The 11,991-nt window shown below is 31.7% G+C and overlaps 1 long non-coding RNA gene across 1 annotated transcript in view; it reads right to left on the reverse strand.

Annotated features, from left to right (window-relative positions):
• The window catches only part of LOC134723295 (uncharacterized), a 28,124-nt gene extending 16,898 nt beyond the window's left edge, over positions 1–11,226 (reverse strand). The window contains exon 1 of the long non-coding RNA XR_010108041.1: positions 11,176–11,226. This is a non-coding gene — a long non-coding RNA (uncharacterized LOC134723295). The remainder of the gene's footprint in view (positions 1–11,175) is intronic.
• Between the last annotated feature and the right edge of the window lie 765 nt (positions 11,227–11,991).

The raw sequence follows: 11,991 nt of genomic DNA on the forward strand, positions 1-11,991 counted from the left end.
GTATTTACTTCTATCAGTTAATAAAATAGAATCAGAATAGAATATGCTTACAAACTAATCCAAATTAAAGGGCACAGAACGGGCAACATGAGATTATAACATTACAGATTCTAATGCAATTATTTTGTAACAAATGTTCTGATTGGATGACAGCAAGCGTAAAATCCTCAATCTCCTTGTCTGTAACTAAGGAAGCCGACATTTTGAATTTCGGAATATATTGACATGTTATTTCTACAATAATAAACAAAAAACTCACTTGTTGCGCCTAAAAATCTTCTTTTTATCAAATTTTATTACATTTTGAATCGGCACAGAAGCCGGAAAACGCCCAGTGTTTATGTTTGACGCCGGAAGCATACCTATGACATCACCTAGTGTAGGCACCAAAGAAAATAACATTTTTTCGCGGAATTTTCTTTTATAAAGATTTTACACTGAAATAATGATTGCAATTTATTTATAAACTTGTTTTGCATTAGAATAGAGATAACCGTATTGTATTTGAAGCTTTTCGGACGTCCATCGGTAGTTTTACTGTCGCAAATACCCGTTTACCTGTCTCCGCTCCACGTCGCCAGGTAAACTAAATTTGCGACAGTAAAACTACCGATGGACGTCCTTAAAGCTTCAAATACAATACAGTTATCTCTTAATTACTCAGATAAAACAAATTCAAAATGACAATACTGAAGAAATGAATTACTTGATGGTGTGATTGATATCATAGCATTTATGACATTTACACAGATTAATTATCATATCTACAAAACTTTTTTTTCCAATGATCCAATGCATTATTTTATAAAGCCAACTCAATTAACAATGTACATATACATGTAGATGTAACTCACTGTACTGATCATGCAAATGCACATATATACAATATTTTATTTCTTATCAACAGTTTAATGTTGAAGATGGAAAAGCACAAAAAAAATATAAAAATGAAAGCAGATACATGTATGATAGGAGATCATATAGGTAAATATATGATATAATTGATAAAAAAATGAATCAAACAAGTCATAAAAAGTGACTACTAAATAGACAGCAAATATGACCTGTGTTGTGGCATTATTTGTGAAATATAATCATATACAGAAATTGGAAATTGACCAGTTACATTTATTATTGTAAAAACATGATAAATGTTCAGAAATTAGATTAACCCTCCAATTTTAAATGTTGAATCTGGTAAACAAAAAGTAAAAATAACACACAGAACACTCAAATTCTTATTTTATGATCAATTAAGGCATGTAAGGGCCATATCAGTACAATTTACACAACAAAATTTTCATTACTCATCATATTGCAATTGTTTTCTTTATTAGAATTAAACCTAGAAAAAAATATATATGTTCTTGTCAGCTTGACAGATCCTCATTTATAGTATACATGCATACATTTGTATATTGTAAACCTGAAGACTACATTTGTATTTTTCATTTTTGAAAAAGCACTTTAAGCATTATTACAGCTATTTTCCTACTGCATGTAGAGTAAAACTTTGGAAGGTTTGCTTGCTCCGTTGTATATATATTAATTCAAGCTTTGTAATTAATGTTGATATCTTCTGGTAGAGTACTTTTAAATTTGATTAGACGTTATGCCAATTGTAATTGTACAATATACAAACAAACCATGCAAGCTAACCAAAGTCTTAGATTTACATGCCTTTGGAATTTAGCTGTAAAATTAATTATATATTTGTTTTCAATGCTTATTGTTTTACAAATTTCAAATGTTTTGGCTTGTTTTTAAATGATCCATTTCAGCTATAGGGTCAACAGCGTCCAAAGTTAAACTTTAAGTATGTTTTACTTGTGTCTGATGCGTTTTTGCTTTGAGCAAATGAAATATGTTTAAATCTAAATAAAGTTAAACTTGATTTGATAAAACAATGGAATAATTGGTGTTCTTTGATATTATGCAAAATAAACAGTGCATTGTAGTCATATTTTTCTAATTTCGGGCATGTCTTAAAAGCTTTAAATTGAACCAAATCAAGGTATAAGGGATTCAGAACTAAACTTAGTTTGATTTTTTTTGTCGAGCCTGCACCTTTGTTGCAGAAAGCTTGACATAGGGATAGTGATCCGGCGTCGTCATTAGCTAACTTCTTAAAAGCTTTATATTTAAGAAGGTAGAAGACCTGGATGCTTCATACTTTGTATATAGATGCCTCATGTTACGAACTTTCCATCGGTCACATGTCTAATGTCCTTGATCTCATTTTCATGGTTCAGAGACCGCTTGAAAAAAAAGTTAAGAATTATTGTAATGTTTAATTCTCTCTTAGCATAAGTAATTAGATAACTATATTTGGTATGTGCGTACCTTGCAAGGTACTCATGCCCATCATACCGTTTTCACTTGACCTCAACCTCATTTCATGGTCAGTGAACAAGGTTAAGTTTTGGTGGTCAAGTCCATATCTGAGATACTATAAGCAATAGGGCTAGTATATTAGGTGTATGGAAGGACTGTAAGGTGTATATGTCCAACTGGCAGGTGTCATCTGACCTTGACCTCATTTTCATGGTTCAGTGGTTATAGTTAAGTTTTTGTGTTTTGGTCTGTTTTTCTTATACTATATGCAATAGGTCTACTATATTTGTTGTATGGAATGATTGTAAGGTGTACATGTCTAGCTGACAGGTGTCATCTGACCTTGACCTCATTTTTAAGATTCAGTAGTCAGAGTTAAGTTTTTGAGTTATGGTCTATTTTGGCTAATACTTTATGCATTAGTCAACTATATTTGGTATACAAACACCACCAGCCTCATTAAGGTGCAATCTCTGCGTTGTAATAGAATGTACTTGAGCTGTTTAAATCTCATTGTTGAAGGTTGTACAGGGGACTTACATTCATTTCATTTGATCTTTTGTGGATATTTGTCTCATTTGTAATCAATACTTATCTTCCTATTTTGGTGTTGTCATAATGTCATTAATTAAATACAAGATGAAATCTGCATTTAACTTCATTAAAATTAAGTTTGCTGCAGCTTTTTAGCTAGTTTACATTATTTCTTATTCTATGTACTGGAATGTCAGAGTTGTGATAATCGAAACACATTTACACTAAGACCAAGTTAATAATCAATTTCTTTTTTAGGAAATTTCAATCATTTAATGGATAACAATTGTTTTCTTATTATTTTTTACAGACATTTGGTGATCCAAAAATAACTGGAGTTCATGAAACAAGACTGATTGCTGGGACACATTTTTGTTGATAAACATGTTTATGATGAAGAAAAACTTGGATAGTATTACGGATACTTGAATAAGGCTCTGATCTGTCTTTGATTGTTCCTGTTGGTGTTAAAAAATTGCAAGCTCAAATAAAAATAAATTGAAATGGAACTCATGGATATGCTTTGAAAAAAGAAATAAACAGCAATGTGAATCTCGCCGAAGTCTTACCAACAACCAAGTCAACACACAGTTGCAACACAAATGAGAAGAGAGAGACATTTGCAAGGACTTAGAGTGTTCTCACTGTCTCACCATTAGAATGGCTTTCTCATCAGCAAAGAAGAAGTCTAAAAATTACTTCTGCATTAAAAGGTCATCAATATTGAAGACACTCAAGAAGATTACGGTTGTACTTGGCCATTTGATAAACATTTTAATATTTTCTTTTGTCAGAAATTGTTACTTAGATTGACTAACTAGTTTTATTGATTGAATTGTTAGTAAATTACCTTTCGTAGTTCATGTAGTTACATGTATGTAAATCTTTATCAGATAGTATGGAAATAATTTATTACGTCCCTAAATTCCATACCTAATGCAACAATTGTCTTGTGCTGCTAAGTCAATTTGAATTAACTTTTATGTATGTTTATAGTAATCTTATTCTTGCATTTAAGCATCATTTTGTGTTATTGTATCATCTACATTGATTGTTAAATATAATACTAATGGTATAAATAAAATAACATTTATGATCATTTAAACAGATTGAAATATTTATAAATATATCAATGCTAAAAGGAATTTGGACATTTTTCGAGGAGAATTTAAGACAGTACTACAACAAAAGCAAACGAATAGTATATGTTCAACTGCAATATTAACTTTCTCACCAGATAACCTATTAGAGATATATTTGTATTTTATTAAATTGATGAAGCGTATGTTAGTTTAAATAAATATGTACATGCAATTTTAAGGTTTAAATTTTTATTGGATTATCTCCCTTTGTACAATAGAAATTCAGATTTTATCATCACTGTCTCAGGTACTCATGGTCAAAATGACTTATATTGTTACCAGCATGCAAGTAAAAGGTTGCAACTGTCTTATCTTTGTTTACCTGTAGAACACATATTCTGAATGTCAATACTTAAGATTTTTCAATATGATGAACTTGACATTAAATTTCATATCATTTTTGAGTAACCAGAATAAAACTTTAGTAACTACCAAGCTGCAATAACCAAAATAGGATTACTAGGAAGAAATGAAAGGATTTTACTCTTTAAAGTAATAAGGACAAGTGTACTGAAGGAATTTGGAATAAAAAAAATACCAAACAAAATTTGTCTTTGGCAGCTCCCCCCGTTTTTAAGCCTGATGCTTACTATTGTTTGTGACACAAAAATCCATTTCACTTTGAATTTTCTATTTGAATTACCTATTTTGCATAATACAATCTGTATAGTTCAAGTATTTATTTTTGAATGCTTGGTTTAATTGAAATATGAGACTTTCCTCAATTTATTGCGAAAATACCCCCAAAAAAAGGGGGGAGGCTATCTAAATGATCAATAAAATCTATAAAATTAATTTGCAACCGAAATCCCTTCAAAATATTTTGAACCAAAGAAAATGCAATGTATGTCTGAAATTTAGGGTAAATTAAAGCGACTTTTGGGCTGTAGTGTCTATTTTAGTGTGATTTGATGAAAAGGCCATATTTTTTATCACTTTATGTGTTTTGCCACGCCCTTATTTTCTATATATATCATTATGTTTAATAAAATTATGTGATTTATACTTCATACACATCCTGTCTGTGCTATTAAAGTATTTAAACACTCAGAAGTATTATAGTATTTATTTCTTTTTGAGAAATCTATGAAATCTGTGCATTTCAGTAAATGCATCTATAAATAAACTGGGAAATACCTTAAATCCCTATCGTTGCCATGGTTACCAGCAGTGTAAGGGCTTCAAACTTGCATGACTTTCATATAAGGTCAATCTGAACATGTTAGCAAAGTTTTATCAAAATCAAACAACTTTGCATGGAGCACCATCTGCATGGTTTTCTCATAGATGTCCATTTAAGACTGCCAATTGATATTTTATCGTATGTTTTTCTCTGTTGTGATGTTATGCTATTGTTTCAGAAAAAGGGAGAAGGATCCATTAAAACGTTTAATCCCGCTGCAAATGTTTGCACCTGTCCTAAGTCAGGAATCTGATGTACAGTAGTTGTCATTTGTTTATGTAATATATACGTGTTTCTCGTTTCTCGTTTTGTTTATATAGATTAGACCGTTGGTTTTCCCGTTTGAATGGTTTTACACTAGTAATTTTGGGGCCCTTTATAGCTTGTTGTTCGGTGTGAGCCAAGGCTCCGTGTTGAAGGCCGTACTTTAACCTATAATGGTTTAATTTTTAAATTGTTATTTGGATGGAGAGTTGTCTCATTGGCACTCACACCACATCTTCCTATATCTAAATCTGTTATGAGAAAGAAATTGTAAGGGGCTGAAATTTTCAACTTTGCCTTAAAGACCATGCACACACATCAAATTCACTGAAAACAGAACTTATAAGCATAACATCTGGTACTATATAAATGTGCATATAGTTTGTTTACGTTGTATACATGTACATAGTTACTTGGATGGATAGTTTTCTTAATGGCACTCATACCACAATTTTTTTTTCTTTCCTACCTCAATCTTAATTGATTAAAGGCATTCATTTGTAAATAATTACATTAGATGTTTGTTTCTTTATAATACGTTATTCTGATTGGCTAATTGCACATCACATGTTATTCCGTAAGCAATTGCATGAGACAATAACATTTCATTCATGATGACACGAGGTCCCACAATAAAGTGCACAGGTGAATTTAAAAATTAAACTGTTTTTATAATCCTAGCTAAAAAATGTAATTATAAGTATTGAATGCTTCTTTTTGTAACTTTATAGGGTTGAAAAAGCGTTGACCTTGCGTACATTTTTAGAATGAAGCGCTTCCGTGCTTCATACAAAATGTACTTCGGTCATCGCTTTTACACACCAATAAAATTACAAAAAGAAGCATTCAATTCTTAATAAGATTGCCTCTGATTTGAGCTAGGCCCTGAAACACACTGAACTCAATCATTTGACATAATTAAAAGTGATCTGAATCAAAGCGACTGGAGAACACAATTATACAATTTACCTCTAAGGCCAAAAAAAATATGTGTGTTTCCTATTACATGGAATTTCAAAATAGGGTAGGTAGGTGTTTTTTTCTTCTTCTTTTTTTTGAATAAAAGGGGGGTTGAAATTCAACATATATATTATAAAAAAAAATTAAAAAAATATCAGCTAATTATGTAGTCATCAGTAATGATTAAATGTGTTTGCAGTTTTTGAATCCTATATTTATTAAAATAAATTAAATGTCCTAAAATATTTATATGAATCATTATCTACCATATGCATCCATAGTTTGTGTCTTTATTTGTTTTGTAAACAAATTAATATCCATTATTTACATTATCACACAGCCAAAGGTAAACTAATTTGGCTATAAATAGATCAAGCATGTTTGTGCAGAATCTCCAAACTAAAATCGTATTTGTTATAATTTTATTTCTTTATATAATCAAGTTTGAATTTATGAAAATAATCATTATTGATCAAATATAATTGCATATAAGGTTTACGTTTTCTGAAGACTATTTTTTTTTAGGTCATGGTTCTAGAGGCTTCCTCACAAATTTGTGCAAAATCCAATATTGCGTCCATGACATGCGTTTACTTTTGCACTTGTGATAAAAATATTTCTGACCAAAGTCAGATTTCTCTTGTCAAACAGCAGTGTATACGAACTGATCTTGTCAGCCAAGTCTTGTAAATTCAAAGTTGAAACCATTTGAAGTAAAAGGGCATCATGGTTAAGGAAGATATAAATAAATTTAAAAAAAAACAACACTTTTTCAAGAAATAGTTCTTTTTTATTCAGTAAAAACAAAATCTTGTCTGCAAGATTGTAAATTCGCAACTTCCGGGTCCATTTTCTGTCAGAAAAACATTGAAAATATACGATTGCGCATGGATTTGAACACATTTACCTGAATATTCTTATCCGATATTCAATAACACGATGAAATTAACTAAATATTACAATAGCCAATATATTCGTGTAGCCAATATCCGAAATTTATTCGGAAATCGTAAAAAAAAAAGTTGAGGGTCGGTCGGGTAACCGGAAACGCACATATTTTATTTTTGGCCTAAGATTTATAATATAGTTTAAAACAGTTACACGCCATTATTCCGACAGTCCATTAGTCCGACAGCCCATTGGTCCCACAACCCATTAGTCCGACAACCCAATAGTCCGACAACCCAGAAGTCCGACACTTATAAAGTCAAGTATTAGGGTATCAGGGTGAAATAAAACTTGTCTGTCTGTATTACTACGTTTAGATGTGTAATATTATATTTTAAGAAATAACTCCGTATATATATTACATAAGGTTGAGGTAGTTCGAATACTTTCTACACACTCAATTCGAAATCTGTATATAGAAAAGAACAGAAAAGATTATTTCATTTGCCAAATTAAAGGGTATATAAAGAGCATATAAATCAAGAACAATCAATAAAGGTGCCAGCTACTGATGATGCCCCCGCACAAAGATTTTGTTGTTGAGTTGTGAATCTGAAAAAGCCTCACACCGTATAGATTACTTAAATAAACTTTGAAACCAAATTTCAGAAATCATTGTATTGTAGTTCCTGCGAAATATGTGACAAAAATTTTCAACTTGGCTGTCATGTGAAAAGTGTTCAGTAAACCGGAATTTGTTGAGTAATGAATCTGAAAACGTACCACACAATGTAGCCGACTTCAAAAACCTTTCAGAAATCCTTGTAATGTCGTTATTGAAGATGCAACGAAAATATTTATGGGACGGACGGACGAACTGACAAGTGGACGGTTGAATGGACCAACAGACAGAGGTAAAACAGTATGTTCCCACTTTTGCAAAGCGACGATATAATGATTTGGTCAACATTAAGACTTTATAATACATATATATCATAGTAATATGATATAATTATCTTTATAACACCGTAAGCCTGTCACATTCGGGGCCAAAACAAAATAGAAAAAAATAAAACTAGCACATTTATCATATTTATCTAACTTTTCAAAGTACTGACATGTGCTAGACTGAATATGCTGAAAAAGTTCCTCCCTCAAATTTTATAGTGTGAGCATTCGATTGAAAAATGACGCTGATTCTCAACTTTATCAGCTGTATAATAGGATTTTTTGAATATCTGGCATTTTCAATTCTTAATGTAATGGGCATGATGGGTGAGCACCCATTCTTAAAATCAATGATATCTAAATATTTTCTTCTTGAAAACAATCTTTAATGAAAAATAAGTGTCAATTTTGCCACAAAACACATACAATGACATAATGTAGTAAGTTTTTACAATTAGACAATTTGAGAAAGACACAAGCAGGACAAGAATGTCACACATTGTCTTAGATTTCTTACTAGTTGTTATGGGCTCTTATACGGCACTCTTTCTATTTAAGCAGTCAAAATACGTTGACTGTATATTTCTATGTCATAATCAGTCACCGACAGTCACCGACCCGATATCACTTTTCCCCATGAAGATTTTTGAAAATAGAAGTTGCCGAAATGTTCATGCCCGTCATATTAAATTTTGTTTTTTGTAATAAGTTTTGTTGTAAATCATCAGTCCTGCACCTCCTTCAACCATTATAAAAGAGGCATATTTTTCTAGATTTCAAAATAAGCTCGGGATATAAAATTGGTATCACTACATGTAAATTGAGTGTCAACACTCAGACTATGTCTGATAGATTGCTATTGGAAGTGCTGTGTACTGTCTCCGTATTTCGAGGATTCACATTCCTGAACATGATAACGTATTCGTAATTGGAATAGCTAATCTTTTCTGAGCACATATTTCGTCCTATTTGTCATCTTATTGTTAAGGATCTGTGTACAGAGCTCCAAATAAGCTGGTATTTGCGTGATCACGCAATACAAATAATAGAAAACCCAATGCAATTGTCCATTGAAGGGTTCAACAACCCAATTAATTCAACAGAAAACCCAATAATATGCCAAAACCATGAGTTCTCAACCCTTTTATTGGCTACCATTTGCGTTATTTACCCTTATCTGTTTACAGTCGTCGCGTAAACTATTTTTATAATATTTATAATTGGAAATTTCCTGTCGTTCTAAAAATAGATCCCTGCATCAAGTAACTGAAATGGGTCCCTGTTTGAGTTTTCCGTTGCTCAATAGGTACACGTGTTTTTGTAAACATTTCGATCTTCTCAGCGTTTATCCAATTAGCATGTGTCATATTATTTTCGCATTGCTCGGGATTTATCATAACATACATGTACATTGAAATAAAACGAAAGTGAATGTCCGGTAAAAATATTGAATAGAAGCATGTTTTCGGCTTCTTTTGAAAAGCTGAGGGAAAGTTATGATGATAACAAGACTCAGCCAGTGTTTTAAGGAAACGTCCATCGAACGCACGGGCGTGTGCGTACCATAACGAGAACATCGCTAATAAACACAGAGTTTCATCAAAAACGAAATCAGTTGGAAAAAGTGAAAGGCCAAATCAATTACGAAATGATAAAGCATCAGAAACCAAAAGTTCTAAATAAAAGTCAACTAAACCCAGATTTATGTAAATTGAATAAAACAAAATCATTCAAGTGTAAGAGTTAATATACTATTTTTTATTCATTTTACGGTTAGAATTGATGAATATACAAAACATGCACACAGGTACTGGTCTCAGAATTTATTATATAAACTTTAAGGTATAAGACGAGTGCCTGTGAATACACATATCCGTTTTTGTGAGAAAATACAAAACTGGCAAAAGGTTTGAAACGGGACACAATTTAAACCTACAATTGCTCCTCAGTGAATAAACTAAATAAAACAGCTAGCAAATAACCCTCACCATAACTCTAAACCAAATAAAACAGTTAAAAAAAGAAAGAAACATATAGATGGGAAAAAAAGGGGTTGATATTGCCTAAATATTTCAATATTGTGTCGATGAAAAAACCCAATACATTAAGGAGCTCGGTGGTGAAAAACCCAATTTGATATTAACCTGACGGGTGAATTGAAATTGATAATGCAATTAAAAAACTTAATCACCCAATTATATAAGAAAATGGTGGGTAAAAACCCCAATTTGTGAATTCTTATCTGGAGCTCTGTGGGTATGTATTTGTCTCTTTGTTTTTCTGAATTTGACTGACGGCATGAAACCTCACTCCCCTGATATGCGAAAGGGTATAATCAACGATCTAATGAAAGAAGGTAGAGCAAGACACACACAAAAAACACAGCGAACTAGAACAGCACAGACTGACAGTGGGCACATAAACGTCGAAATGTAAAGAAAAATAAAATACCCAGACACGTGAAACGAAATAGGGACTAGGGTAAGGACTGGGCAATAAGCATGTGTATCAACTCCAATATACTGAGACTAATATCCCGCATGGAAAGAATAATTGAGATCAAAATGGACAACCACAAATATTACACAGAACAGAGATGGTCTATTTAGAGAAAATTTTCCCATACACCTAAGAAAAATGCATTGTCGGAATTATGGGCTGTCGGAGTAATGGGTTGTCGGAATAGTAGCCTGTCGGAGTAATGGGCTGTCGGAATATTTCGCTGTCGGAGTAATGGGCTGTCGGAATAATGGTTGTAGGACTAATGGGATGTCACCGTTTAAAACAATTGATAATAAAAACTGACTATTTTCATTATGTTCTCATAATAAAAGGGGGACTAAATATTGTTTTAAGATGGAAAGACTAGTTTGTGACTTAATTTTCATTGCTGTTTTATCTGAACAGGTTGTGTTTTTTTACCTATTTACTTTCTATTTTTGGTGATTTCAGCAGCTGGAATACTATGGCGGGAAATTAATAAGTGAAAGAGCTAAAGCCGGTGACACTAAATTCCGCGAAATGCGAAAAAACTATCACGGCCTCTGAGCAAAGTAAAAACGGAGCTTTTGTCCGCAAACACAATACAAATAACTATAAACACAAATAATTACATAAGATGTATGTTTCATTATAATACGTTATTCTGATTGGCTAACTGCACATCACATGTTATTACGTAAGCAATTGTGTAACGGTTTATTTCTTCCTCTGTGATATTTTATCCTGAGGATAATTTGTCACTGTAATTTTTTTCCAGGCATGGTATTTCACAGGTAGAATTTTTCCAGAGGAGTGAAAATCTATCTGTGTTATGATAGTATGTACCGGTATATATTTGCCGTATTATATTTCACAGAACCTTGTGAAATATACTCCCGTTAACTAGTATGTAAGTTACTCGCAATCAATATATACCCGACTTTAATTGTAAAATGTTTCACAAAGGTAGAACAAATTTGCATAATTCATCAAAGGGAGGTAATTATATATGAGCAATTTATATTTTAAAGATATTAATATAATATATTCCTGAATCTATTTCATAGTGAAATTTTTCCTTGAATCTTTTTTTCTATATATTCATTTATATAACAAAATTACTTACAACATAAATATTTAATAAGACAGATATTATTTCACAGGTAAATACTATCCAGCTGTTAAAATTGCTTTTGTTCCAATATATTGTTATGCTATAATTTATCTGATTTCCATATAATCAACACGACATTTTTG

This window comes from Mytilus trossulus, chromosome 6 (genome assembly GCF_036588685.1).
Source record: "Mytilus trossulus isolate FHL-02 chromosome 6, PNRI_Mtr1.1.1.hap1, whole genome shotgun sequence".
NCBI classification, from domain to species: Eukaryota; Metazoa; Mollusca; class Bivalvia; order Mytilida; family Mytilidae; genus Mytilus; species Mytilus trossulus.